Here is a 27855-nt window from a genome sequence, read left to right as displayed (position 1 = left end):
GGTGGCGACCCCAGCCCAAAGCACAGGCTATCTCGCATGCTTGGGCGGGCATCTGGCAAATTGGATCGCATAGCCGAAACAGATCGCCCTCCCTAGTCACTGTGATGTCTGGGAAGCTCAAACCAGGCTCCCAGGGGGACAGGGGGACTAGGGGTTTGTCCTGCTTCATCAATCCCCGGGGCGTGGTTCGATGGCTAGCAGTGCGGCTCCCTCGCGGTGGGGGGGGGGGCTGGGGAGGAGAGAGGCTCCGATGACTTACCTGCCAGGCGATAATGCAGCTCAGCATTAGCCGGATTCGGCGTCGAAGAGGGCTGGGGCTGCTGGGGAGCAGATGCCGCACGGGACCTCGATGGCCGTAGGGTGGCCGGGTCGCAGTTGGCATTCCCCCGGTGGGGTAAGTCTGCTTCTTCACTGCCGAGAACTCTCGACAGTATCACCAAACAGCCCCCTTTGCGAGTTGGCGCGTTGAAAAAGCGAAGGTGTCTCTCCTGGGCCACTAGTGTGGACATCGTCAGACCCAGGGCCCGCGCTGTCAGCTTGGTCGCCCGTAGGGTGAGGTCAGTGGCAGCGCGGAGTTCCTGCACAAGCCCTCGGGACGGTTTTACCCTCGAGGAGCTCTTCAACGCCTCGGCCTGCAGGATGACCATGGCGTGCAGAGCGGAAGCAGCCAGAGATGCCGAAAGTTGACCCGCCTTGGGCGGGGGGAAGAGTCGACCTCCCCAGGTGTCCGCCATCTACGGGCATAAAGCACCGCGACTGCATGCTCCACCTAGGGCATATCAACGTAGCCCCTAGCTACCCCCCATCGAGGGAAGTAAGGATGACGAAGCTAGTTTGACGGGAACGCGCCGAGAGGGGGCGTTCCAGGTCTTACTAAGCTTCCTCATGCACTTCCGGGAAAATATGGTACCGGGCCGAGTGCGGCTTGGAGTCGCGCTCAGACCCGAGGCACCAAGTGCCTGGGAGAGCATGGCTGAGATCTCGACATCCGCCTCTTCCTGGGCTCGACCTCCCGAGGGAGGGAGCTCCACGGAATCGACGGGGTCGGACGCCAGTGGGTCGCCCTCCAATGCTGCCTTCGACCTCTCATCTTCATCACGCACCGTTTCCGAATACGTGGCTGATGAACAAGAGGGAACCGTCTCTTGGGGAATGGTCAGATGAGCGAGACAGGGCGTGAATGGTCTGCGAGCCTGTGGCTGATGGATTAGCGCTCACGATAATCTCCATATCACCCTCGCTGCTCGCCGTGGCGGATGGCAGGGCCGAAGCCACTGCTATCACGGGACGGGAAGCAGACGAGGTGGTGGCTGGGTCCATAAGAACACAGCCACCCATGACCACAATGTCTGTATCATCATCTGCCCGCAGAGCGGGCAGGACGTATCCACGAACGTTGCCTCAGCGTGCCGAAGCACTTGAGGCAGACGTCATGTCCGTCCCCCTCGTCTATGAGAGTGTTGCACCCATGAGAACAGCAGGGACATGCCACGCTGGAGAAATTTGCTCTTTTAGAAAATAAACACCTCCAAACTGCCGAGACACCCAGGGGAAGTCACTGACGAGGGACAATCTGTTGCACCACATCATAAGAATCCAGCAATTTGAGTGAGTCTTGTCATCAGATGCGAAGGCTCTGAAGAACAAAAGGTGAATGAATGCAGCACGCCGTCTCCCTTTTATACCCGGATATCTGGGGCGGAGTCCGGCATGCAAATTTTATTCGCCAATTTCAATGGCCTTTTCAAAACTAGTCAGAAGATGATAGGTTCTCAAGTCAAACCCCATCTGTCGGTTCGACACAACGTCGAGAGACCGACAGAAAGGGAACACCCTATCAATGTCCTTACAAGTCATGTAAAACTATTTAGCTCCAGTTCTTTGGAAATAATAATGTGTTTCTCGTCTGTGAATAGGCATATCTGGAAACACGACACTGTGTTGGATTATCATTTGGTTGCTAGCTATGATATTTTATATAATTGTTTGCCTTTCTTCAGTAATCTGTCATCAGCATTGTGGGCTGAGATTGATGATATTCTGCAGGCTGTGAGAAGCCCATTCTGTGATCATTAGGATATTACTTGCCGCATGTCGTCATGCTACATTTGCCAAATTACACTGATGTCTTAATGAGGAAGAGGAGGGCTGAGTCCTCGGTGAGCCCGGCTACAGAATCCCTGCAGTTACAAGATGGCACGTAATGTAATGTATCATTTTGCCATTTGTTCTCTACACATTTCGCAGAATCACATTCAAAATCTCTCTTTCTTTCTTTTCTCGCTCGCTTGCACACGCAGACATGCCATTTGACTCCTACATAACATAACAGACAACTTGTGCGAGGCCACTATTCGGCCAGAGAGCCTGAGCAATTACTCACTCAGAGAGCCGGGCCCGAGCAGCTACACAGCCAGACCAGTTATCACTCTCTTTGTGCTGTTTGTGGAAACCCTTTTGGCTGAATTGTCATGCCTTTTCATACCGCAAAGCAAAGTGAAGTGAGAGGAACAGAGATGGAAGAGCGGCAGCACAATACTAAGGCAAAACGTTCAGTGCGAAAAAAACAGATTGAGCAAAGAAACGTGAAGGGGAGTGGGTGAGATTTTAGGTGAAGGGAGAGGGCTTGGGGAAAAGGGATGAGGAAAGTAAGGAGGGAGAGAAGGAGAAAGCAAGAGAGATATGAACCAGCCTGGGATATAAATGCTGACAGATTGGCTATATGAGACTGTACCATCCAGCTGGAATGTGGCCACAGCAGGGATCTCAAACTGCTTTGAACTTACTGTCAGTATGGCACTATTTAGAATTAGGTCTAGAATAGGTTAGAAGTTCTTAATTCGAATGTCCATTGCTTATAATTCTGTAAATTGGTCTATTTTGCTTAACATTGATAGTACTTGTAAAGTGGGTCTGCAATTTAAAGGTCTCCCACTGAGCATGCTCAGTGGAAACTTCTCCACTGTCATCAAATTCCTCTCTTAATGAAGCCCATTATGCAGTAAGCACTTGTGGATCTTGATTGGAGTGCAGGATTTCAAAGACTGTGTCATAAATAGCTTCAAAGACTCATGAAAGAATCATTATAGTGAAAAATCAACACAAGCATGTACTGACCAACATTTCAGCAGTGCGCCTTAGATAGGAATCAGACAACTAGGTAACATCCACGCCTCTTCCTGTTTCTTGTTTAGGTTTTTGTTTTCATTACGCGTAAACCCAAAAATTAGTCTTTGAAGAGAAGCGCAAACATTCACACCGTGTCTACACCGGACGCGACAGGTATGACGCAACATGACAACCTGCTTGTTCTTAATGGGTTTGTCGTGTAGCGCCGCGCCGCATCCAGTGTGGACAAAATGTAAAATTATAATGGGTTATAATGCGTTTCTAATATCTTTTGTCATGTCTCGTCGCACTGGTTGCGTCTGGTGTAGACACAGTGTCAGGGCCTTTGTCGGTGTACAGTCTGTTGTGTCTTTTTGTATATTTCATAGATTTTCTTTTACAAGTGTTTTCTTTATGCGTGTATCAGAGTGTTAAAAATCAATGCTTGCTTTTATGTGTGCATTTGAGAGTTTTTTGATCATGCTGAAGTCAGATGTACAGTATAGGCTCTGGTCTGTGCCTGAATCTGCTTTTATGCATGCCAGTATGAACAGATCTTGGCACCGCAACAGATTTGATGTTGTTTTGCCGCCTACACTGTGACTTGATCCTCTTTTGTGTCAGAGGGGGAAGCGGAGATAAAACAGAAAGCAACAGTTGAGTGAATGTTGTTTTAGAAGTGTATTGATTAAATAATTAGAAACAAATACATGAATTCTCCCCTGATCTATGTACTCGATATGACCCAGCTGTCCTCATCGCAAAAAAGCTGTTTTTTTCTGACCAGAGGGTATTGCAAAAGTGAAATGTTCAAGAATGTTTTTTTCCTTGACTGGAAGTCTACAAATATCTTTGAGAGGTCAGGTTTGTGCTTAATATTGCATTTTACAAATTCCTCTTATAACAGGCTGCAGCAAATAACACTTAACAAAAATGGGAGAATGCAGAAATTCACATCTGAATTTAATCAAATGTTTTTATGAGAATGATGAGTCAAACTTGCTCTACCGCCTTAAAAAATCCATCACGTTAAGTTTTATCAGCGACACTTCATTTGCCGAAGCCATAAAATCAAAGCAGTGTGTTAACCATTGATCATTACCATCAATCAATGGCTTTTATTAATTAAAACGGGATATGAACTGGCCCTCCGAGGGTCATTGCGCGAATTTTCCTTTCTCTGCCGTTGCTTTAAGTTCCAAAACCGACAGGCTGCTTTAAGCAGGTGTCACTGAAATGGATGATCTCACTAAATAGGGACTTCATTAGCACTCGGCCGAGAAGAAGGGGGAGGAACTCGGTGTAAACTTAATCTCAAATGGAATGGATGTGTTTTAAGTGTCCACACCTTGCCAATCTGTCTGAGTCGCTGGAGGCAGGATAACCTTTGGTCCTGTTAAAACTTAATGATGTGTCTGCCGTAGCTCAGAGTGCCTACCTCCCGATTAATTAGCACATGCACAGGAAAATTAACTGCTTCGCGGGTTTGATATCGTTGCAGGAGTTTCGCCACGATTTGCAAAGTGATGGAAAATATTGCTACTGACATTCACCTAGTCTGACTCTTCGAGGTTTTTGAATGAACCATTTATTGCCATTTCTGAAGCAAAGGATTTGAGGGGCCTTTAGGTAAGGGATAGCAGACAGATGCTATTTTGCTGACATACATCATAAGCATTAGCGCTGTTGCTCCCAGCGTTGCAATTTTTGAATTGGTTACGGTTAGGCGCGGTATGATTGATGTGCGCAGAAATCCCAACCGAGCAAAATGAGTAATGTACTGACCTAAAAATGAGAAGTTAAACTGTAGGTTTGAATGCAGCTAGCGTATATCACGCTAGGATCATGTTGATTAGGGTAGATGGGCTCCCTGGTGAGAAGACCGGAGCAGTCTTTCTCGCACCTAAATCTCAAGGTGTCTCTGGTGTTGTAAATGTGTGTAGAAGCCCTACAGAGTTTTCTCAAGCTCTCGGCTGAAATGAGCATAATTAGATTGAATCGTTTGGCCACTCAGACAAAATTGAGCTCTTCGCCTTTAGCACAGACCAATGTTTGCTCCTCAGAAATGACCCTCTTTGAAAGTGCAGCGTGTACCCATGAATGAGACCCATTAAAATGCATTTAACCTCTGCTGGAATTCTCGAACGGCCCCTCACCTTCCATCCCAGGGCCTGCAGATCAGCGGACGTTGATGTACGCTGCTCAGTGGAGGGCGGGCACTCTCACTCTCACTTAATCACTCTGTTTTGCAGACGACACAAACTCATATTCCACGTGCAAATTGTTCATGCTCAGAGTTTACTACAAAACGGCCACTTTGCTAGAAATGAAAAACGACCCGGCGTCTCCGGGGTGATTTATATGGCACTGATGGCTTTCGCGTGCAGCGGCAGGAGTGTGGGGGTGGATCCACCAGCTGCTGATGGATCATGTGACTGGCTCTCCTTTCTGTCTTCAAGAGATGGTACCTGATAAATTGCTGTTATGCAATTTTAAACCACACACCATGAGACTCTCTCATGAATTCAAAGTGCCTCACCTTCTTCCTCTGAGTTCAACTGAAGTGAAAGGGAGAACACGCTATAGTCAATTTTCTCAAACCGCTTGAAAGCCTTTCGGAACCCTAGCGCAGCGCCATGTCTGTCATGTTGCGGTGTGTAAGACGCAGAAAATAATACAAGCTTGTGTAGATGGATGTTCAGAAGCGGAACTGTTTCACCTCACCTCACACACATACTCATGCAGCATTTATATGGACTGGATTGTCTGTTGCTCTGTTGTGATCGCTCTCTCTTATAGATTAGCTGGAAGAGCTTTTTTTAAGCTTTTCTGTAATACAGCAAACACTACATTTATCCCACCGCTGGTGACAATGTTCAAGGGAGCCACAGAAAAGCTGTTGTTGTGCTTGAACACTTTGGCTAGTTCTGTCATTGTTGGTATCTGGCATTTAAGGAGGTGTTGAATGCATGAAAAAGCTTGGATTTAGGTAAAATTGATGAGAAATGTCAAATTTTTTATTGATCTTTTAAACGCCTCCATGCCCCACGGACCCACCAGTGGGTCCAAAATTGCATTATCAGATGAAGATTTTGTGGAGCACAAAATAAGACATACAGTATATGGTATCGTTTAAAAGCTTGTAATTTTTGCATTTTATACATAAACCAACATAACAAGGTCTGAATTGATTTTCCCGAAACCCACACCCTTTGTGAAATCATACAAATAATATACAATCTCATATTTATGTCACACACACTCACAAGACATAAATTATTATGTAAAATGAAAGCTCTCACTCTCAAGAATGTCACTGTATATTTCACTGAACACTTTTAGAGGAACATAACAGATTCATTCTAAAATGATAAAAATAATAGGCATCATAGCTGAAAAGGTTAAAATCTTTAATGATATTGACTTTTGATTGCAGATTTATCAAATTTGAGCTCAGTTTGTGACGTGTTTGTGTAGAAATCTTTTCTAATAAGTTGTTAGAAGAAATATCTGAGATATTAGACATGGCAGAACAGATAGATCACCCAAAATATTTTAATTTTCTCATCATTTATTCACCCTTGTGTCATTTCAAACATATATGACTTTCTTTCATCTGCAGAACACAAAAGAAGATATTTTGAAGAATGTTGATAACCGAACAGTGGCGGTTCCAATTCACTTCTATTGTATGGACACAAAACCAATGCAAGTCAATGGGTTCTGTGGTTGATCGGTTACCGACATTCTAATATCTTCTTTTCTGTTCTGCAGAAGAAAAAGCCATGCAGGTTTGAAATGACACAAGGGTGAGTAAATGATGACAGAATTTTCTATTTTGGGTGAAATATCCCCTAAAGCAAAAGTTTCCATTTGCCTCTTCATTTAATCTTATTGAGTTTAGGAAAAATAATTTAGATTTTTCTTTCTTATGGGTATAACCTAGAGAAATACTGTTTTGGTAAAAACCATTGTCTTTTGATGCCGGATGGTATAGTTGTGTCATCTACCAGCGGGGGGCCTACAGAGCCATGCTAACCAGCCAATTGGCTCTTTGGTGGCATAGCAACTACAGTGGAGAAATAATGGCTTGAATCTGCATGAGTCTGTGCTAGATGGGATCAATAAAAGAGCGATGAGCATTTATAGTACACTGGCTTTCTCAACAGTTTTTCAGGTGTTACAGAGTGAAATGTCATTGGGGAGACGATGCATTGATACCGGGTTATTGAATGCTGAAGAAATTAAAAATAGATCATTTTAATGAAAAAGAAGATGGAGACAATGTGAGGCACAGGCATCAAGTATTTCATCAGATGATTTTATATCTGGTGGAAGTGTAATGGATCAGACTGCTCGATGAAATCTTAATTGTGTTCTGACAGTAGGGTATCTGGTTCTTGATCCCCTGGGAATATGCTAGGTGTTCTGTTTTTGTGTGATGGTTAACTTTGTTGTATTTAAAGATAAAGTGTCATCATTTTTTTTATTTTATTGCTATATTATACAAGGAAGAAAATGAACGCTTTAATGTTAGTCCAAAACCCGCAAAATTCTTCACTTAGCATGTCAAGAAAAGAACAGATTGGTGTTGCAGCTCAAGGTAAAACAGTCTTTTTTACGTTTTGTAAAGCATAGATTGGTAAGATCTATAAGGCCCAGTGCAAAGGCACCAAAGCGCTAACTGATCCAACTCTGGTGGTAAAACGGCCTATTGTTTCGAACTCACAGATAACAAGACAGCAAGTAAAGCCTTTGAAAATCAATACGGAATGAAAGAGCGTCTTAGAAGCCTGAAAGCATGTCCAGGAGCTACCTCACTACATTTCACCTTGTGCAAAGAATCCTGTCTTTATGTATTTTTTTCTCTGATTGTCTTTGATAACTGTCTTTCTCCCACTCCACCCTTTTCAGTCATGTTGTGCTTAGGACCCATGGGCCCGACGGCCCAATCTTGATTCAGAAGCCACACGCTCTTATTAGTCAAGATTCCTGGCAGCTCTGTGCGTCTTGCTGGTAAAGTGTTGGAAATGAGAACACTGATGATGTACAGAAACATTCCTTCACAGCCTTTTAGTCTTTGTTTCTGTCACTCCGTCTGTCTCCTGACGCTTTTGCGCACGTTCAGTCTTACCTGTCAGATTGTAGCACAAAAGTTGTTCTCATCACTACAGTCGACCACACAGAAGATGCAGGATCTGCACTCTGGGTGGTGGAAAGCTGACTGATGTTCCACAGTTGCAACATCATTTTCCATTTAGCTCCATAGCTGCCTCTTTATACAGTATGCTCTGAATAAATTACACACCGTGCTGGAGCCGTGTATCTGACTGCGTTGCATGGGTTTATAGGCATACATGATTATATGGATTTTTAAAAAGTTGGAAAGTGGAAATTCTCCTGAGGCGTGTGCTCTTTGAAATGACACAGAAACACGTTGACACTACTTTATGGAAGTTAGTGGTGCAAAAGCTTCATAGTGCACTTGCTTTGCTTCTGGTTTGGCCTTTCTTGATAAAACAAGAACATTTTATGGCTCACTGGTGGCTCTTTTATGGCAGACTTAATTGAATTCACAGTGATGTTTTATGAAGTTTCATTGTTTTAGATGTTGCTTCCAAAGTGTTCTTAGGAATGAAGTGCAGATGTAAACAAGACACTGATAAAACAAAAACTGAATGTGGATAGCATAATTCAGATAATGTGATCTTGGATGAATTTGATGAGAAGTATTTGCTTTCATTCAGTGTCATTGATATAGTACATTTAATCTCATTGTTGTGGGAAAAAGAGATCTCCCACATGTTTATTTTATATACAGACACAGAAATAATAAGAGACCATTCCAAATTTCAGTAATTTCTAATCAGCCTTTCTAGATGTGCCCATTCCAGTCCAGTATCTATTGAATTTCAACAAAATCAAGCCTCAGGACTGACATACTAAGTCATCCAACAGCAATGTGAAAGACTGACAGTATACAAGACACATGAAAACTGTGACAATAATCTGTGTTATCACATAAAATAAAATTCCTAAATACATGTTGTATTTCTTAACAGTGAATATGAACTTGTTTTATTTGAGGTATAAAAAAATACATGGCATCTTTTCTGTTATTTTGACCAGTCTTTCCAGTTTTCATGTTCTGTAAATAAATGCAAAAACAATATTTTAATCTGAAATTTATTGGTCACACTTCAGAATAGGGGGCCCGCTATTAACAAACCATTAACTAAGAATGTTCCCCCAATAAACTCTAAATGTGTTGCTTATTAATAGTTAGTAAGGTAGTTGTTAGGTTAAGGTATTGGGTAGTATTAGGGATGTAGAGTGTCATGGTTCTGCCCCATCTTGTCTTGCTTTTCTTGACCTAGTGGCAGAATCATGACAGAACCTCTTGTTTTACGTGGAGAGAGACATTTTGGCCCTGTTGGCCTTCCACTCTCCGGTGTCGCGTCTCTGTTCCCGTCCTTTCGTCTCCTTAATGGCTTGTTATTGGTTTCATGCCCCACACCTGTTCCCTCTTGATTTGTCCCCTTATTTAATGCCCCTGTGTCCTCTGTCTTGTGCTGGATCATTGTTGTGTTTGTGTCATGTGGGTGAGTTCCAGTCCTGTCATGTCAGTAAGTCTAGTTTATTTTAGTAGTTATGTGATGTGTTACTAGTCTAGTCCTGTTAGTTTAGTTAGTCTTCGTTCCTGTTACTGTTCTTGTCTTCGCTATGTCATGTTATTTTACCCCATCGTGGGTTTTTGTTTTGTTATTATTAAAGTCTTGTTTAACCCCTTACCTCCCGTCTGCACTTGCGTCCTCTCTGTCTCTCACCTCACCCGAGAACCCTGGCACAAGTAAGAATATGTGCTTTATGAGTACTAATAAACAGCCAATATGCCAATAACAGGCATATTAACAACTAGTTAATAGTGAGAATTACCGAAATAGTGTTAGTAGTTCACAGAATAAAGCAAAAATGATCATTTTTGCCTGAACACATACCTATAAATAGTAAATTCAGAAAAACTCAAAATAATTTTGAAAGTTTTTTGTAGTCTTTTTGTATATGTGGCAGTTCTGACCTGTAACAGCATACTATCAGGGGTGCACATACGTTTTTCTATCTGGTTCTCAAGAGAGCACCTGGAGATTCGGTTTGGTGCTCACATTGCACATAGTGTGACAAATTATATTTACCTATTAAAAATAAAAGTAAAAAAGTAGTTACTTTTTAATGAACAATAAACAAAATAATAAAGTGGGATAATACTATATTTATATTACTTTAAAGTACACTTAAAATACAATGATAATGTATTTCTTCTTGTTTTTCTTTTTACATTAGTAAATATTAATTTTCAACACCAATTTTGAAACCTAAAACGACAACCTTTTTGGTTTTTGGCAGGTTGCTGGGAAGTGCACTTGCGAATGCACATGGAGACTTGCGGTGCGGAGCTAGGATCGAGTATAGCATAGAGAAACACAAGCTGCGTGCAAGTGTCAATTTTAAACAGCTTGTCCTTTTAGAAAGTTTAAGAGAAGCGGTGTTTTGGTAGACGTGCAGCGCGTGCCGCGTGCTTCTCTAGTAACGAAAGCAGAACCAACAAAGGCGGAGCTACCAATACTCCGTTTTTCATAATTTACACCCAGGTCCCGTTTAACACCGGGAACAAACGAGATATCAGTAGTTTTAGCAGCATTCAGTACAAACGGAAATCTTATCCAGTATTACATTTAGTCGGTCTAAAACAGTGATTGTGCATCAAAAGGTTTCAACCATGTCAGTACGCAAATGAGCGTTCTAAACTTATTTACAGAGCGCATTTTTAATTTTGGTCGCGTATGCGCACCTGCGCACCACTTATGTGCATCCCTGATACTGTAAACTCTGTACCTGTTAACTCCAAATTACTTTACCAGTAAATGTAACAAATTAAGTCCACCACATTTTTTGAAATAATAATTCAGTGCTTACTCTTTTAAAAAAGGGTTTTAAGATTAGTGCATTTTGCTGGGATTTCTGTACATTGTGGATTAGGAGTTAGAAGTATCCTGTTTATGTAAGGATTTAAAGCATTAGGGCAAAAACGAAAAGGTATTGACATAATGCAAATTTAGCCATTTCTTTCTCAGCACAAATACACATGTTAACAAATTCCTTTAATTGCATTTTAGCAATATCTGTTTGCAAGATATATACTGCTCTAATGCAACTTTCCGTGCACACACAGTTCAAAAATAAATGTTTTACTGTACGGCTTTTGAGATGAAGCCGGAGAAACAAGCTATTATTCAGTTGTCTGCTCATGAAGGTTTCGTTTGCAATAAGACGTACTACAACAATGCACAGCCACAAATGGAGATTATTGATTCAGTCAGTTGCCATAAAATCACATCCATTTCCTGCCTATTCAATAAAAATATCCACACAAACCCATTGCTAAACCAAAATCAGAATGTGAAAAGAGCTCGCCAGGCCATTAGGCTGAGAATAATCTAATATCTGCTTGCAATTGAAAATTCCTCCATTCAGCAAAATGTCCCTGTTTAAATTTGAGGCCTGACTAGATAGATTAACAAAGTATATTGCAGTGGTAATTTGTGAGGAGAGTAAAAGCTTTACTTAGATCTACCAAGAAAAATAGGAAGGCTTGATGTATTTCGCAAGCGGAGGAAGGTGGGGCTAGGGGATAGGAAGGCATTGGGGCGGTTGGAGAAGGGTAAGATATTGAACCAAGAGAGAATTTATCAAGCAAAAATACTGTTTAGTCTTTTGAGTCTGCTTTGCTCATAGCAGATGATGGTATTTTCAGTACATGTAAATAGGTGTTATAGAGATTGTTATGCATTCCGTAGTTCTCACCGCAACGGCATGGTGACTGGAGTGTGTAATTACTTTGTGATGGGAGTGTGTATCAAACTATTATTTTTCCTCATATCCTTCTTTTCTCTTACATTTTTACGATGGTTAACTGCGGACAAAACATTTTAATGCTCGGTGGCAAGGGAGACGAGGAATACGTTCACCCTGGCATTATCGTCATAAAGCTTCATTTACTTCCATGAGATCCATCGTGACAGCACGGGCCGGACGCGGGTTGTTGTAATTATATGATACATAGTTGATTCCACTCAGGCTGTGAATTGCCAGCAACAGCAAAGCTGAAGAGCATGACACCCACTAGAATGAGATCATTAAATGAGATGTATTCTGGGAGGGGAACCATCTGTCTTGTGCGCTCTAGCTGGCTGTTTCTTCCACCATTACCAGCAATGGGTCGCTGCCACAGCACTCTGTGGTTGCTGTACATGCAAATGGTTGTGTGGCCTGGGCGTGTCTTTGGCAAAGTGATAATATGTGATGCTTTTGAATCGATTACTTCTCATTTGGATAGAGTTTTTACATAGAGTATAGATATAGTCTATAGAGTTATCTATAGAGTATAGTCGTTATATGGAGTTCAATAGCTAGTGTTGCTTGATATTCAGTCTAAGCAAAAATATTTTTTCATAAGAAACATTGAGGCATACTGCCAAGAATCTATAATTAGTCTATGACATACTAATATATTAGTAGTAGTCTATGCTTCTCAAATAACCAATGTTTTTGTCTTTTTTCCTTTATTTTTTTTTCGAAATATATGTAACATACTTTATAAAATGCTGGGTTGTTTTCAGTCTATGTTAGGGTAAAATATGGATAAACCCAACCTCTAGGTTTAAATTAATATGCTGGGTTGTTTTAACCCAATAAATTTTTTTAACCCATGGTTGGTTCAAATGGACTTTTTTGGTTCATTCACAGTTTACAGGTTGGGTGTGTCCATACTCAACCATGTATGGATCGAAAGTCCATTCTTCCATTCGTCAAGGCTTCGTGTACTGAAACAAGCCATTATTCAGCATTACACAACCATTTACAGCATTTTATGTTTTAAATTAAATAACCTTTTTTGATACCGAACCTTTAAGACATCTTTATGTAAGACCCGGTACTAGGCTGGCTCGACTGGGCGAAATCATATATTCTGGTTGGATAGATATAATCACATTTCATGCATCATGTTTTAAATTTTCTGTGATTACATTAACAGATCATTCTTTAAAAGATAATACAAATACGAAGTATGTCAGTTTTTAATGATTTTAATTGTCATTTTGATACTTTTGGAGGGGCCCATAATAACAAATCTGGGGGGGAATGGCCCCCCTAGACCTGGCCCTGTATGTAAATGCCATTTGTTATGATAGGACAATCTTTTTGCACGTAAAATAAATTCATTTCTCCCTGCCAGTACATGTGGGTTGTTATGTGGGTGGTCATATGTTAATATGCTAATGATCTGCACATCTCATTGCACATGCCGCATCCTTTGCAGTTCATGCCAAGCAAACTCTACAAGACTGAAGCTTGTCACCCTGTGTACAGTTAAACTTCTGTTGCAGAATTTACACAATAATCTTAGACTAGACACATCAATTACACCATCATTCTCCTCCACTATTGTAGTGTAAACTTTGATCCAACCAGACCCTACAGTAGTTATGATTCTAAAATTTGACAACCGGAGAGTTTATTATTGACATGTCATAATGGATCGATTGCTCTAATCTTGCTAATTTTACTACTTTGCGCATACAGAAATTTACAGAAAAAACACAATACTTCTCTGTCAGAGCTTTGGTCTTAGTTTAGACTAGAGTACATTGTTACGCTAACATTAAGTATGTTGAGTGTGAGTCACACTTTTGTATTTCTATAGATCAACAAAACATTGAACACACATAATCCTCTCTGTGAAAGAAAACCATGTCTACTGTAGACCACCGAATTAGTGGGTTATGAAATCTTAGGATCAAATATTTCATTATTGGGAGGTGAATCAAATGAAACTCTTTCACCACAAAGTATCAGTTCAGTCTGGCAGAAGAAACGGGGATCCTGGAGTTAATGCAGGACACCAGTCATCGATCAGTCTGTCTGGGATCTGGGACTGCAGCCCAAGTGTTGGCTATCACTTTAGGTATTGGTTGCATCAGGGGGAGGTAGTGAGTAGCTTCCTGTTTTCTTCCAGGTTGTCATCCATTGATTTCTTTCCCTCTCCTCCACTTGATTTTGTCGCAGGATTGCAGTCTGACGCCTACTCTTTGCGTTCGAATGCGATATCTCCTGCCCTCTGAGCACTAAGGGCAACAGAAGAGGATGTTTTTTAGCAAGATCAGGGTCATCTTCGAACCATCACTTTTACCACGGCATTTTGCCGTATTGTTTTTATTTGCACATACCCTCTAAACACAACCACAGACATTGATCTGCTGTCAATACCAGAGAAGGTGCTCGGTCCTTCTACGCTGTCATCTGATGTTCTCTCTCCTATTCTCTCTATGTCTCTCCCATTTCTGCACCATGAGTCTCCCGTGACCTCTGCTTATGTTACTGGCTTTTTTAAATCATCTGCTAGATGGTGTATTGAAAACTACGAGAAGAGCTGAGTGTGTACTTAATGAAATGACATTTGAAGTGGATATTTTGCAAAATCATATTCCAGCCGCAGAACAGTAACCACTCCACAGATATCTGTGGAATCAGTCTGCTTCTGTACATCGATGTACACACAGTGCTTGAACTTAATGAAAATTGGTTCTTGCACTTCTAAACCATGCCATTGATTGTATTTAAATTGACATGGCATAAAAATAATTTAACATCCCATTTTAATTTGCATAAAAAAAGATCCATAAGATTAGTTTGTATGTAATTATATTTATATAAACATATAAACACACACACACAGACCTGGAAAGATTAGTAGACCATTTGAAAGTCTACTTTCTGTTTTTCTGAATTTACCATTTAAATGTATATGTGTTTAGGTAAAATGGTGATTTTTGTTTCGTTCAATTTCAAATAAAAATATTGTTTCTGTTTGCATTTATTTGCAGAAAATGAAAACTGGAGAATCAGGTCAAAATAACTGAAAAGATGCTGCAAGGAAAACAAGTTGCTATTCACTTTTAAGCAATACAACGGTAATATTTCTAAGTGTACTTAGGAAAAGTTCAAACTTTTTTTATGTGATAACCTGGATTTTTATCACAATTTTCATGTGTCTTGTCATGCTGTCAGTCTTTCACATTGTTGTTGGATGACTTTGTCACTCCTGAGGTTTGATTTTGTTGAAATTCTACAGACACTTGACTGGAATGGCCACAATACATCTAGAAATGCTGATTGAATGAAAATTTGCAGTATATCAACTGTATATACATATACAACATATACATATATAAATGTAGATAAATATTTATAAATGATTGCCTTGGACTATAGAATCATGCATGTGCAATATATCAATATATGTAATAAGTAATAATAATAATAATAATAATAATAGTTATACATTTTCACTTGGACGAAATATAAAGAGCAATAGATTAAGAGCTCAAAATAGCTGGGAAATCTTCAAATACTGTTTTAAAGAGACCTCAAGAAGCTGCTTGCAAAAATGCCAAAAATAAGAAAAACATTTTTGCAAAGTCTAGGCAACAGTGACTACTTTGAAGAAAAAATATTATTCTAATCACAACATAAAGATACTATTTACTATTAGGTAAATGTATTACTACTAATAAAATTACTATTATTTTTCTAAAATGTAAATAAATAAATTACCCCATATTTTTGCATGGCAGTGTATACAGTATTCAGTGGTTAAACCTATAATGGCTTATAGTCTAGTGAACTAGTGAAGTTTATAATTATAATTATAATTACAGAAGAGAGCATATGTTTCAACCCATTTCAAGCACTGGCTGTAGCACATGAAACACAGCCGTTCTTTGCATGTTTTTTTTTATAGAGATTTTATATGCCATGAGGCATATGCCACAGGTTCCCCATCAGCTTAGGGATCTTTAAGTGATGATTTCATTAACAGTGTGGTAATTGTCATATGAAACGATGCAATGACAATTATGAAATTGATTTGTTGTGCCCCATTCACAAGTGGGTATTTTTCAACCTCTCCTGGGTTTGTCAGGTAATTGTCGGTTTACTAAACTGCCTGCGTAATCTGTGCGACAGCTCACATGATGTTCATAAAGGGATAATTTGCTCTCAGCGTAGCGACTGTTGCTATATTTGTACTAACATGGGTCTCCATGATCACCATATTTTTTTGTATTTTAAAACTAGTGAACTGAATGCATGATTTTCCCCTTTCAGTAAAATTCAAGCTAACAAAATATAGCTATTTACTACAAATTTTCTTTGGACAAATTTCATTAGATATTATGACATTTATTGAGATGAGATATTCTGATTGTGTTTTAAGTCTAAATATTTTCTCTTAAATCTTTCTCTAAAGCTCGAAGTCAATGCATGGTTTTTGTTTAATTTGTTTCTTAAGTAAATGCATATAGTTTTAAGGATATTTACATATTTGTTTAACAGGAAAACAAATACTAAATACGTGTGCATCTCCTTTTAGCATACCCTCACCATATCCGTTTGGTTCATATCAAGAGAAAAAGTGAAAGGTCATGGTATAAGTGCTGTTTGAATTGGAGTGAAATTATATGTGCCACTATAGTTCACACAGTTGATCATCTTGCATATTGAATTCTCCTAAGTGCTTTTACACTGCAGTCAATTCATTTTATTGACTCACACATATGTGCTATATTCACAGCTGCTGGTGTTTCCTTTTAGAGCAGATGGACACAGAGTTTAAAGAGCCAGGCAATTGGAGCTCCTTCATCTTTAATATAGTTATTTTCTTACTTCCTGTCACCTGATATATTGTTCTCTGTCATATCCTCTTTGGGGTCCTTAGTAGCACAAATAGACTGAACATGCCAAGTGCTATATAACTATGACACAGTCACACTTTAAAAAAATATTTGCATAGTAACATACTTAGTCTGTACTCTGAAATATGAACAGTTTATGTCAGTCTAGTAAACTTGGTTTAATGGTTAAATTTAAACTTGGTAAATGGTTTTATTGTTTTAATGCTTTTTGTCTTGTTCTATATACATTAGACTTAATAGGAACCAGACTCTCTGTAGTAACCCAGTTAAAAGGATAGTTCACCCAGAAATACAAAATTGTCATCATTTTATTCACCATTATGATGTTTTAAACCTGTTTATGTAAAATACAAAGAGGTCTGCACATCCAAGCAACCCAGATTGGGCTCAGGTGCCGGAACAAAAAATGGTAAATCACAAAAGAAAGAAATGTGTTGTCCACGCACTGATATAATATGCTTCGCCTGATGAAGACCTGACGGTTGAAATGTTGCGCTATTCAATAAACTTTGAAGCATATTATATCAGTGTGCGGACAACACATTTCTTTCTTTTGTGATTAAACCTGTTTATGACCTTTTCTTCTGTGGAACACAAAAGAAGATATTGTGAGGAATGTCTCAGTGGTTTTGTGTCCATAGAATGGAAGTCAATGGGGACCAGTGTTGTTTTGTTATCAACATTCTTCAAAATATATTTTTTTGTGTTCTGCAGAAGAAAAAAGTCATACAGGTTTTAACATTCACATAGAATATTGTGAATTCAGCGTGCTGATAGACCAGGTTGTTGTTTTTTTTTGACCTGAGGAAGGTTATCCAATAAACAAGTGTTATCTAACACCAACTGTCATGAACGTGGGTGGTGAGGACACGAAGACAAGGACAGAGGACCCAAGTGCAGACAGCGGGTAAGGGGTTAACAGGACTTTTAATAAATTACACCAAACTCAAAACAAAGACCCACGTGGGGGTAAACATAACAAAACAGAAACAAGAACAAGATTAACTAAACTGACAAGACTAAACTAATAACACATCACAAAGGACTACTTCAAACTAGACTAACAAGACAAAAACTCACCCACACGCAACATAACAGTACAATGATCCAACACCAGACAAGAGAACACAGGGGCATTAAATAGAGGGACAAATCAAAGGGGAACAGGTGTGGGGCATGAACTAATAAACAACCAATAACGAGAGATACAAAAGGGCGGGAACACAGACAAAGACCGGAGAGAGTATCGAAGGCCGACAGGGTCAAAATGACTCTCTCCACACATAACAAGGGATTCCTGCCGTGATTCTAACACAAGATCAAGAAAGACATGACACGACGAGCCAGAATCACGACAGAACCCCCGCCTTAAGGAGCGATATCCTGACGCTCCAAAAGGCACAAACAAGACAAGACAATGACAAAAACCATAATACAAGACATGACAAAAACATGATACATAAAAAACCAAACACTGACATGGTGCCGGCTGGAATGCCGGCTGGACAGTACATAGCGCCGGCTGGATGGCAGGCTGGACAGTACATGGTGCCGGCTAGATGGCCGGCTGGACAGTACATGGCACCGGCTGGATGGCCGGCTAGACGGTACATGGTGCCGGCTAGAAGGCCGGCTGGACAGGACATGACACCGGCTCGACGGCCGGCTCGACTGTACATGGCGCCGGCTGGATGGCCGGCTGGACAGGACATGGCGCCGGCTCGACGGCCGGCTCGACTGGACAGGGCGCTGGCTGGATGGCCGGCTGGACATGACATGGCGCCGGCTGGAAGGCCGGCTGGACAGGACATGGCGCCGGCTGGAGGGCCGGCTGGACAGGACATGGCGCCGGCTGGAAGGCCGGCTGGACAGGACATGGCGCCGGCTGGAGGCCGGCTGGGAGACCAGCTATCCCCGGCTGGGCAGGCCTGGATGTCGACAGGACAGGATGTCGGCGGCTGGGCAGCGCTCTCTGGCAGCTGGGCAGCATCTCCGACGGCTGGGCAGCGCTCTCTGGCAGCTGGGCAGCAAACAAGGACAAACAACAAAAAACAGTCGACTCGACAGGCCTGGGCACCAGCTGGGAGGCTGGCAGGGATCTGCAGCGGGAACAGGACACCGGCGGCCTCAACCCTGGAGGGGAATCCGACGAACTCAACCCTGGAAAGGAGCCCGGCGGTCTCGATCCTGGACGGGGTTCCGGCAGTCTCTACCCCGGAAGGGAGTCCGGCGGTCCCGACTCTGGACTGGAGCCCGGCGGCCTCTACCCTCCAAGGGAGTTCGGCGGATTCAACCCTGGAAGGGAGTCCGGCGGCATCGACTCCTCCCGCTGAGATCCCTCTGTCTGCTGGGTCCGATGTTGGTTGGATCATTCTGTCATGATCGTGGGTGGTGAGGACACGAAGACAAGGACAGAGGACCCAAGTGCAGACAGCGGGTAAGGGGTTAACAGGACTTTTAATAAATTACACCAAACTCAAAACAAAGACCCACGTGGGGGTAAACATAACAAAACAGAAACAAGAACAAGATTAACTAAACTGACAAGACTAAACTAATAACACATCACAAAGGACTACTTCAAACTAGACTAACAAGACAAAAACTCACCCACACGCAACATAACAGTACAATGATCCAACACCAGACAAGAGAACACAGGGGCATTAAATAGAGGGACAAATCAAAGGGGAACAGGTGTGGGGCATGAACTAATAAACAACCAATAACGAGAGATACAAAAGGGCGGGAACACAGACAAAGACCGGAGAGAGTATCGAAGGCCGACAGGGTCAAAATGACTCTCTCCACACATAACAAGGGATCCTGCCGTGATTCTAACACAAGATCAAGAAAGACATGACACGACGAGCCAGAATCACGACACCAACGTCCCAAATTAATTATTTACAGAAACAGCTGCCAATCCTTTAAATGGATACCAGAATCAGTCTTGTTGGCAAAGAGTTTCCAAGGGATGAAATCCAACAAAGATTGTGTATGCTACATGAAGTAATAACATCTTACACAGCATGATGCATTTTTGAAGAAACTCCAAGGGCCTTGCTCCTGTATGAACTCAGCGATAACAGAAAAGAGTAGTTTCAAAAACATTTCTAAACATGAAATATAATATTAATCTCTAATTAACTGATAAAGATCTTTCATGAAAGCCGGTGTGAAAGAGAGGCATTAAAAACAACAAAAGAAAACAAAATATATCAGCAGCGTCTCTGTCAGTGACGGATGCTACCAAATCCTCCGAGTGTTTGCTGAAAGCTCCATACATATCTGCTTTTTGTTGATCTGCCCAGGAGATGTTTCTGCAATGTACATGTTCAGTGTGTTTACAGGTCAGTGTGTTTGTTTTGGGGTGGTGCAGATATGTCATTACCCACAGCTGTGCGTGAACACCTCCAAACGCTCCAGCTGAGGGATCAGCTCCTTTTACTGCTAGATACTGTAGATGAGATGAACCGAGATAGAAGAAAGTTCTGGGGTAGATGCTATCATATTGTTCCCACTGATGCAGAAACGATAAAGATCCCCACTGCCTCAGAGGAAGAGAATATGTTTAACTGTGGAATTATGGCAAGAACGCTGAATAGCAGCCAATAAACTGCTTCAGGTTAAATCTCAGCGCAGCTCAGTATGTTTACTTAAAAGCACAGATGTTATTAATTGGCGAGATGTAACTTGAGTAATAATTGTTTCAAGTTGAAGTTAATTGTAGCACTGTTCCTCTCAATTTTTTTTCTTTTTATCAGAAATTAATATATTTGTAGGAGAGAACTGAGGCAAACGTCTGTGAATGTGTTATAACAAAATCCGCAAATGGGACACTCTTCTGTAAACAGACCAATATCCTTTAGCTTTGTATTGGATTACTGCATCACATTCTCGTTTATTGGATGTACTACTTACATCACATTCTCTCGAAAAATGCATTCCGGGACACTGAATTACACACAGGTAATGAATGATTCGGTACAACACGAATTTCAAACCACATGAAATTGTTTGGGGTTTTTCATAGAAAGATGGCAGTTGTCGTGTTGTCTTACTTGTCTATGGTGGCTCTGCTCAAGGTTTATGGATATTAAATTAAATAATGACAAAACGAATGCATTGAGAACAAAACACGGATCCTGAATCTAGCGGAGCTGATTTCCACACCAGTTCCACCTCTATGATTACTGACAAAACCCCTGAGGATCTGGGAATGGGTTTACTTGGAATTGTTGATGAAAAATGCAAGTAAAAATTTAAAATAAACCCTGAGACATCTTGACTGAAGAGCTGTGTTTTTAAGGTTGTCTTCACTATCGCCACCATGACACATGACACAAATTAATCTTGCAGCAATATACAGGAGATTACATTTATGCATTTGGCAGATGCTTTTATTCAAAGTGACTTACTTCATGTGCAGTGTGTATTTTATCTGCATTTGTGTTCCCAGGGAGGTGAACCCATGACCTTGGTGTTGCAATTAACCTATGCTCCCACTATACAATGGGACAGGGGCGGCTCGTCCATTAGGGCGACGCACCACCAAAGCGTGAAAACGAGGGATTTTTCCTTCACATTCAACCACAGTTATGCGCTTGCTCACACCATTCTGAACTGTTTTCTGCCTGTAGAAGTACAGCCCAATCAGCGTTAACTCCCATTCCGTAGAGTTCCACCCCTTTTTAGGGCGATTTCACTATCGCCGAGATTCGCCCCGAGTCCTCCCATTGACTTCCATACAAAGAGCTTTTTTTATGGATGGATGGTAATGGATGAAACCATTATAATCATACTAATACAACGAAGATGTCCACATTGAATGCTGCCTGTTGTGTAAGTAAAACGTTTTATTATTTTCCCTGTTTACTATGTCAGACTGCACTCATGAAAAATACTGCGGTGTAAGAGTGTTAACTAAATTATACTGTAATATATGTAGTATACTTGTAATGCCTATTTACGAAATACATTAAAGAACTTCCAGCCCAAAACTCCTTTAAACACTCATTTAACCACTCAAGTCCATAGATAACGGTCAAACCACAGACATAAATAGGCTTATTTGGTAGGTTAATATGGCGTTAGAGGTTGGACAAAACTATGTGAGCATGTAAACACAGCACGCAAGCAGATTACAGCTGCGCGGGCACACTGAAAACGCTCGCGTGTAAAATGTAAACCTGTAGAGATCGCAAATCTCTAACTTGAACACAAACACCAAGATTGTGCACGTAAATCAAGACTTACGAGGGGAAATAACAAACCCCCGAGTCAAAGCAGTCGCTTGCGCACAGTATTGACTACACGCGCAAGTGCTACTCTACGCGCGCGCGAGCTGGGATTCTTCATGCGCGCGAGTCATTTTGACTTTTGGCACTAAGGGGGCGGGACACTGCGATTTTGTGACAACAAATGCCATTGGCCCTGCTCCTTTCTGGAACTCCCGTTGTGATTGGCTGTTGCTGCCGCCCTCAAGTCGATGACAGAACAGGAGAGATGGCAGGAAATTGTGGAAAATAGGATCCAAGGAATTCACATTAAGTAATATTTTATATGTTGGCCCAAATGCAGGAAAATGAATGTGTGCAGTAAGGAGATTTATTAGAAACACTGGGTTAATATGAAAAATCTATTTATATGAAAGCCATTCAGCTCTGCATTCAGCCATAGCAAATGTGCATGACCAGTCGTCACCTTTTTGTAGATAAGTCAGTAAAATAGATTAGTAAAATTTGTTTTGATATAGAGTTTGGTTCCAAAATGAGATAACAAAAAAAAAATCAAAACGGAGTTACCATACTCTTCATATATATAATATTAGAATTTAACGTTTTCGATGTTCCGCATTTAAATCCTCCGACGTGACGGTCCAGGCAGAGTTGGAGCTATAGGGCGTAAGTGAGGGGGCCATTGTGCTCATTGGAGGGGCACCTTGCTCACCTCACAACTGTAAACACATAATGAAAAAAATCTGTATAGCACACCGTAAAACAATGGCATCAGTATAACAACACAAAAGAACGAACTCTCACTTTTTGGCGTTGCTGCCTTTGATTTAAATTTTACAAAGAAACATAATTCAAGCACTGAATCAGCCTGTATCTTCAATTTATCAATGAAGATGTAATAAAAAAACATGTTGTTACTCATTTACAAATAGTTTAATTAAACGGCTAATAAAAGAACTTAAATGCGCAGAAATATTTTCCTGTATGCACAATGGTAAATGCCCAAGTTTTTTGTTTGTTATGTTTTTGCATACAAAGGCTTTGCCGAATGCAAGCAGCCTTCGAGCTCGTATTTTTGAACATCACGTAGCCTACTGCGCAAAACACTGTTGTCTGTTGTAGCCTATTTGAAGAAACGACTGACATTCTAGATTGCAGTGCTATAACTCTATGAGTAATTGAATAGTGATGTATTAGGCCTATGACATGTAACATAAAAAAAGTATAATAATCTAAAAGCTATACAATTACGTTAAGATTATAAACGCTGGTATTAGAACTAGAATTTGATATTTTATACATGAAAGGCAGTGGTTAGTCCATAAAACAGAGATTATAGCGTCATCTGATTTACATAAGCAAACTTTGAAATTACATTTATCAAAATGATTTAAACAAAAAGTACAAACAACTCGCTTCACAGAGTCATCTGTCTGTCTCAGAGTCTGAGCAAACGGATGAGTTCCTTTCTCTAGCCGGAATATGGAAGCCGACTTTCACATGCTGAAATAGCTTGGTATTCTTTAACAAGAATACGTGAAATAATATAAAGTCTATATCCATATGATAGGACCGTCTGCTGTATTAACAAGTTTCTCTATCGCTTGGCATGAGATAAAAAGCGATTGGTCTGTATTATTTGTTTACCCACATAGCTTAATGTGTTCAAAAACACAGAATGTATGTAGCCTATTCTTGTTTTTAACATAGTCTAATGAGCCTTTTTAATGGCGACATAGCCTAATTTAAAAAGCGATGTCTTTCTCACTAAATCCTAACAAATAATGAAATATTGGTTTTATGACATTTTTACTTAAACTTTTAATAAATATTAATAATATTAAATAAATTTAATACATTGAAGTTTTATGGTTTATTAGACATGCTTTTCACTTAACAAAAAATTATTTACCTCTTAAAAAGAATACAGAAAATGTCAAACATTTAAAGGCAGAATACACACAAATTACAAGTGAAGAAAATGGAATTTGATAAATAAAACGAACATCATACTATGGCCAATAACCTCTGCTCTAATTGCTTTGGCTGCTGAAGAATGGGCCGTTGGTGAAAGCGCTAGCATTAGCTAATGCTAAAGATTAGATGAACACTGGGGATGTTTGTACAGATTGTGACGTAAAATGTAAGTAAAACATGTCGAATCTTTAGCATTAGCTAATGCTAGCGCTTTCACCAACGGCCCATCTTCAGCAGATGACATGCTGTGGGTCCTTCTGCACTCTTGAAGTGATGACAAGACTGTAGTATCAGGGTTGATGTTAAAAATCCTTAGGTCTATGTTAAATTGTAATATACGTTATATCATAACAAATTTTACTAATCTATTTTACTGACTTATCTACAAAAAGGTGACCACTGGTAATGCACATTTGCTATGGCTGAATGCAGAGCTGAAGGGCTTTCATATAAATTGATTTTTTTTATATTAACCCAGTGTTTCTAATAAATCTACTTACTGCACACATTCATTTTCCTGCATTTGGGCCAACATATAAAATATTACTTAATGTGAATTCCTTAATTGGATCCTATTTTCCCTAATTTCCTGCCATCTCTCCTGTTCTGTCATCGACTTGAGGGCGGCAGCAACAGCCAATCACAACGGGAGTTCCAGAAAGGAGCTGGGCCAATGGCATTTGTTGTCACAAAATCGCAGTGTCCCGCCCCCTTAGTGCCAAAGTCAAAATGACTCGCGCGCGTGAAGAATCCCAGCTCGTGCGCGTAGAGTAGCACTTGAGCATGTAGTCAATACTGTGCGCGAGCGACTGCTTTGACTCGGGGGTTTGTTATTTCCCCTCGTAAGTCTTGATTTACGTGCACAATCTTGTTGTTTGTGTTCAAGTTAGAGATTTGCGATCTCTACAGGTTTACATTTTATGCGCGAGCGTTTTCAGTGTGCCCGCGCAGCTGTAATCTGCTTCTGCGCTGTGTTTACACGTTCACATAGATTTGTCAAACTTCTAATGCCATAGGTTAACACCATAAGAAAGGTCTCACTTCCAAATGTGCAATGTGAAATATTTCAAAACAGTGACATAGGCCAACTCCTGGCAACACCGTTCAGCGTGCACGCCACAATTCACCTGTCCTGAGCTAACACAGCTTCACCCATAAATAGGACATTTGCTTGAATATTCCGTGTTCCCGCTAATACATGTGATAATATAGAGTATAATAAATACTCTAAGTGGTAATAAGTGGTTGCGACCATGACATATTGTAATGCATTATAGTAATTACAGTACTCTTCTATGTACTCTTCTCTTGCTATGGTATAATTCAAAAACACTACATCAACGCTATAGCATCTAAGAATACTACAGTTTAATTTAGTAAGTAATAAAATATAGGCTACCACAGTATTTTTTCATGTTGGCTGGCAGTTTATTACTGCAATTAATCCACAATAAATGAAAATTCACTTATTAGTGCTACAAGTAAATGCTTTGATGGTTGAATGTTTCATTTTAAGCGGGGTAATGATAAATGGTTATTTAACAATTACATTTAGTCCTACATTATTGATGGTGTAATTTTTTTGGTTATTGTTAAATAACTGTTTCCCCCTAAAATGTTTTGCAGCAGCCGACACTGCAACGGTGTAATATAATGTGTTTCTTCCTTTAAATTTGATCTATAGAAGCTTTTTGTATTTCCACCTCTACTGGCAGCAGGTGTGTGGTTTAATGTGCATGTTGATCGGAAGTTCCAGTAGCTTGGTTGGCAGAGACGTATGTTAGTAGAGCGACACTTGGTTTGACCCAAGAATCCCCAAAGCATGTGTCAGACACACACATGTAAGAGCAGCTTGATCAAATTTTATATGATATTATAAACTCGGTAAGGGGCTTAGTATAAAGTTCACATGTTTTGTATAAACGAACAAGAATTTTGATTGCCCTTGACAGTCAAGCGTTATTTCATGACGTCACACACAACACTAGACGATGCTAAGGGGGGCATAACTTTAAACCTTACTAAAGATTATAATATGCTGCTGGCACAAGCGACCTATGGAGTTATTTTTTGGAGGGCAGGCTTGCAGTACTCTAATACTTACTGTTGAGAATGTTAGATTTGTTAGATTTACAATTTATTACAGACTGGAAGTGTAATAGTGTGATGCAAGTTAACAGTATAATAGTGATTTTTGTTTAAAGCAAAATATTGATTGAAGAGATTTTGACCTGAGGGACTGTCTGACCATGTGTTCCTATGAATGTTATGAAATAGCTTTTAGACAGTCAATATTGTTTATTCATATTTGGTGTCTCCCTCCCCACTTAATTTATCAATGTCACAATTTATTAGTTTTTTTCTTGTTCAAGCAGCAAAACATTAATTCCCAACTTTGACGTACCCACTTTAAATATTGATATAGATTACACTATATCTGTTTTCCCCCCCAGGTGACCATTCCTCCAGTGATAAATGACATTTGACATAATGACATACTTTGTAAATTATAATTCGCTTTTACCCACCTTAGCAAAATTGCATCACTTTTCATTATAATTTATGATCAGAAGTGGCCCGTGTTCATTTATTTTTCAGAGTGCTCCTAAGCTGCTCTGTGTCACGGCTGTTATAATCAAGAGTCTGATTTGACTTCCTCCAGATTCACGAACCTTGACATGGCACCATAAACTCCCTGCATCAGAACGAGGTGATGTATTTTTAACATACGTGTTTTCTCTCCACAGAGAGTCTGAGTAGAGGCACAATATGTATGCTAATGTGACTTGTCTACTGTGATAAGAATGATATCGCTTGAATATAAGAAAGGCTACACAAAATGGACCTCACTGTGGATTTCCACTCTGTGAGAATTCAGTTTCTATTCCCTTATGCACATGACAATATTTTTGAACTTCTTTGAGCAAACACTGTTTTGTGACATTCTTCATGTCATTTTTATCCCAAATCACATAAATCTGATATTATGAAATTTGTTGCATGTGTGAAACGAATGTATTTAGCCATTCCTCTCTCAGCAATGTGACTGTTTGCACCATTGAACAATTGACTTGACAAATTTTCCAGTCATCTGCTTGCCAAAAAACGAAGGGGAATGGAAGAACAAATGCATGCGAACAACACAAGGATGTGGCTGTGTAACAGAACAATGTTTGCTTGTGCCACAGAGCCACTTTATTGTTATTACAATGTTTTAATGACAAAATTGCTTTATTTTGCTTATTAATTGCTGCTACATCACACCAGAGCTATAAACTGTGAGTGAGGAAAAGGATTAACTAAAGTAAAATTATTATTATTACTGTTATTACTTGTAGCAGTGGCCTGGGGCTACACTGAGCCAGATTTGCAGCATATTGTCAATCTAATGTCCCAGTGGGGTTTTATATTATGAATTATATACTGTATATATATATATATATATATTAGGGCTGTCAATCGATTAAAATATTTAATCGCGATTAATCGCATGATTGTAATGAGTTAACTCGTGATTAATCGCAACTTAATCACACATTTTTATCCTTATAAATGTACCTTAAATGAATACTTTTCAAGTTTTTAATACTCTAATCAACATGGGCATGGACAAATATTGATGCTTTATGCAAGTGTATATTGTTTATTATTAGTGAAACCATACTCAACATAGAGCATGGAGACTAGACATGTTTCAAAGGTCATAGATGTTTTTCAAA

The 27855-nt window shown here is 40.1% G+C and overlaps 1 protein-coding gene across 2 annotated transcripts in view; it reads right to left on the bottom strand.

Moving 5' to 3' along the window:
- Positions 1–18834: 18834 nt before the first annotated feature.
- The window catches only part of LOC130555397 (uncharacterized), a 162181-nt gene continuing 153160 nt past the window's right edge, over positions 18835–27855 (bottom strand). The window contains exon 4 of one of the 2 annotated variants that reach the window (XM_057335570.1): positions 18835–18939. The gene's annotated coding sequence lies outside the window, so the exon portion shown is untranslated. The remainder of the gene's footprint in view (positions 18940–27855) is intronic. The other variant, XM_057335569.1, reaches the window with a different exon arrangement.

The sequence above is a fragment of the Triplophysa rosa genome, linkage group LG6, assembly GCF_024868665.1.
Source record: "Triplophysa rosa linkage group LG6, Trosa_1v2, whole genome shotgun sequence".
Lineage (NCBI taxonomy): Eukaryota > Metazoa > Chordata > Actinopteri > Cypriniformes > Nemacheilidae > Triplophysa > Triplophysa rosa.
Note: the sequence above shows the minus strand (reverse complement) of the source record. Positions and strands in the feature narration are given on the sequence as shown.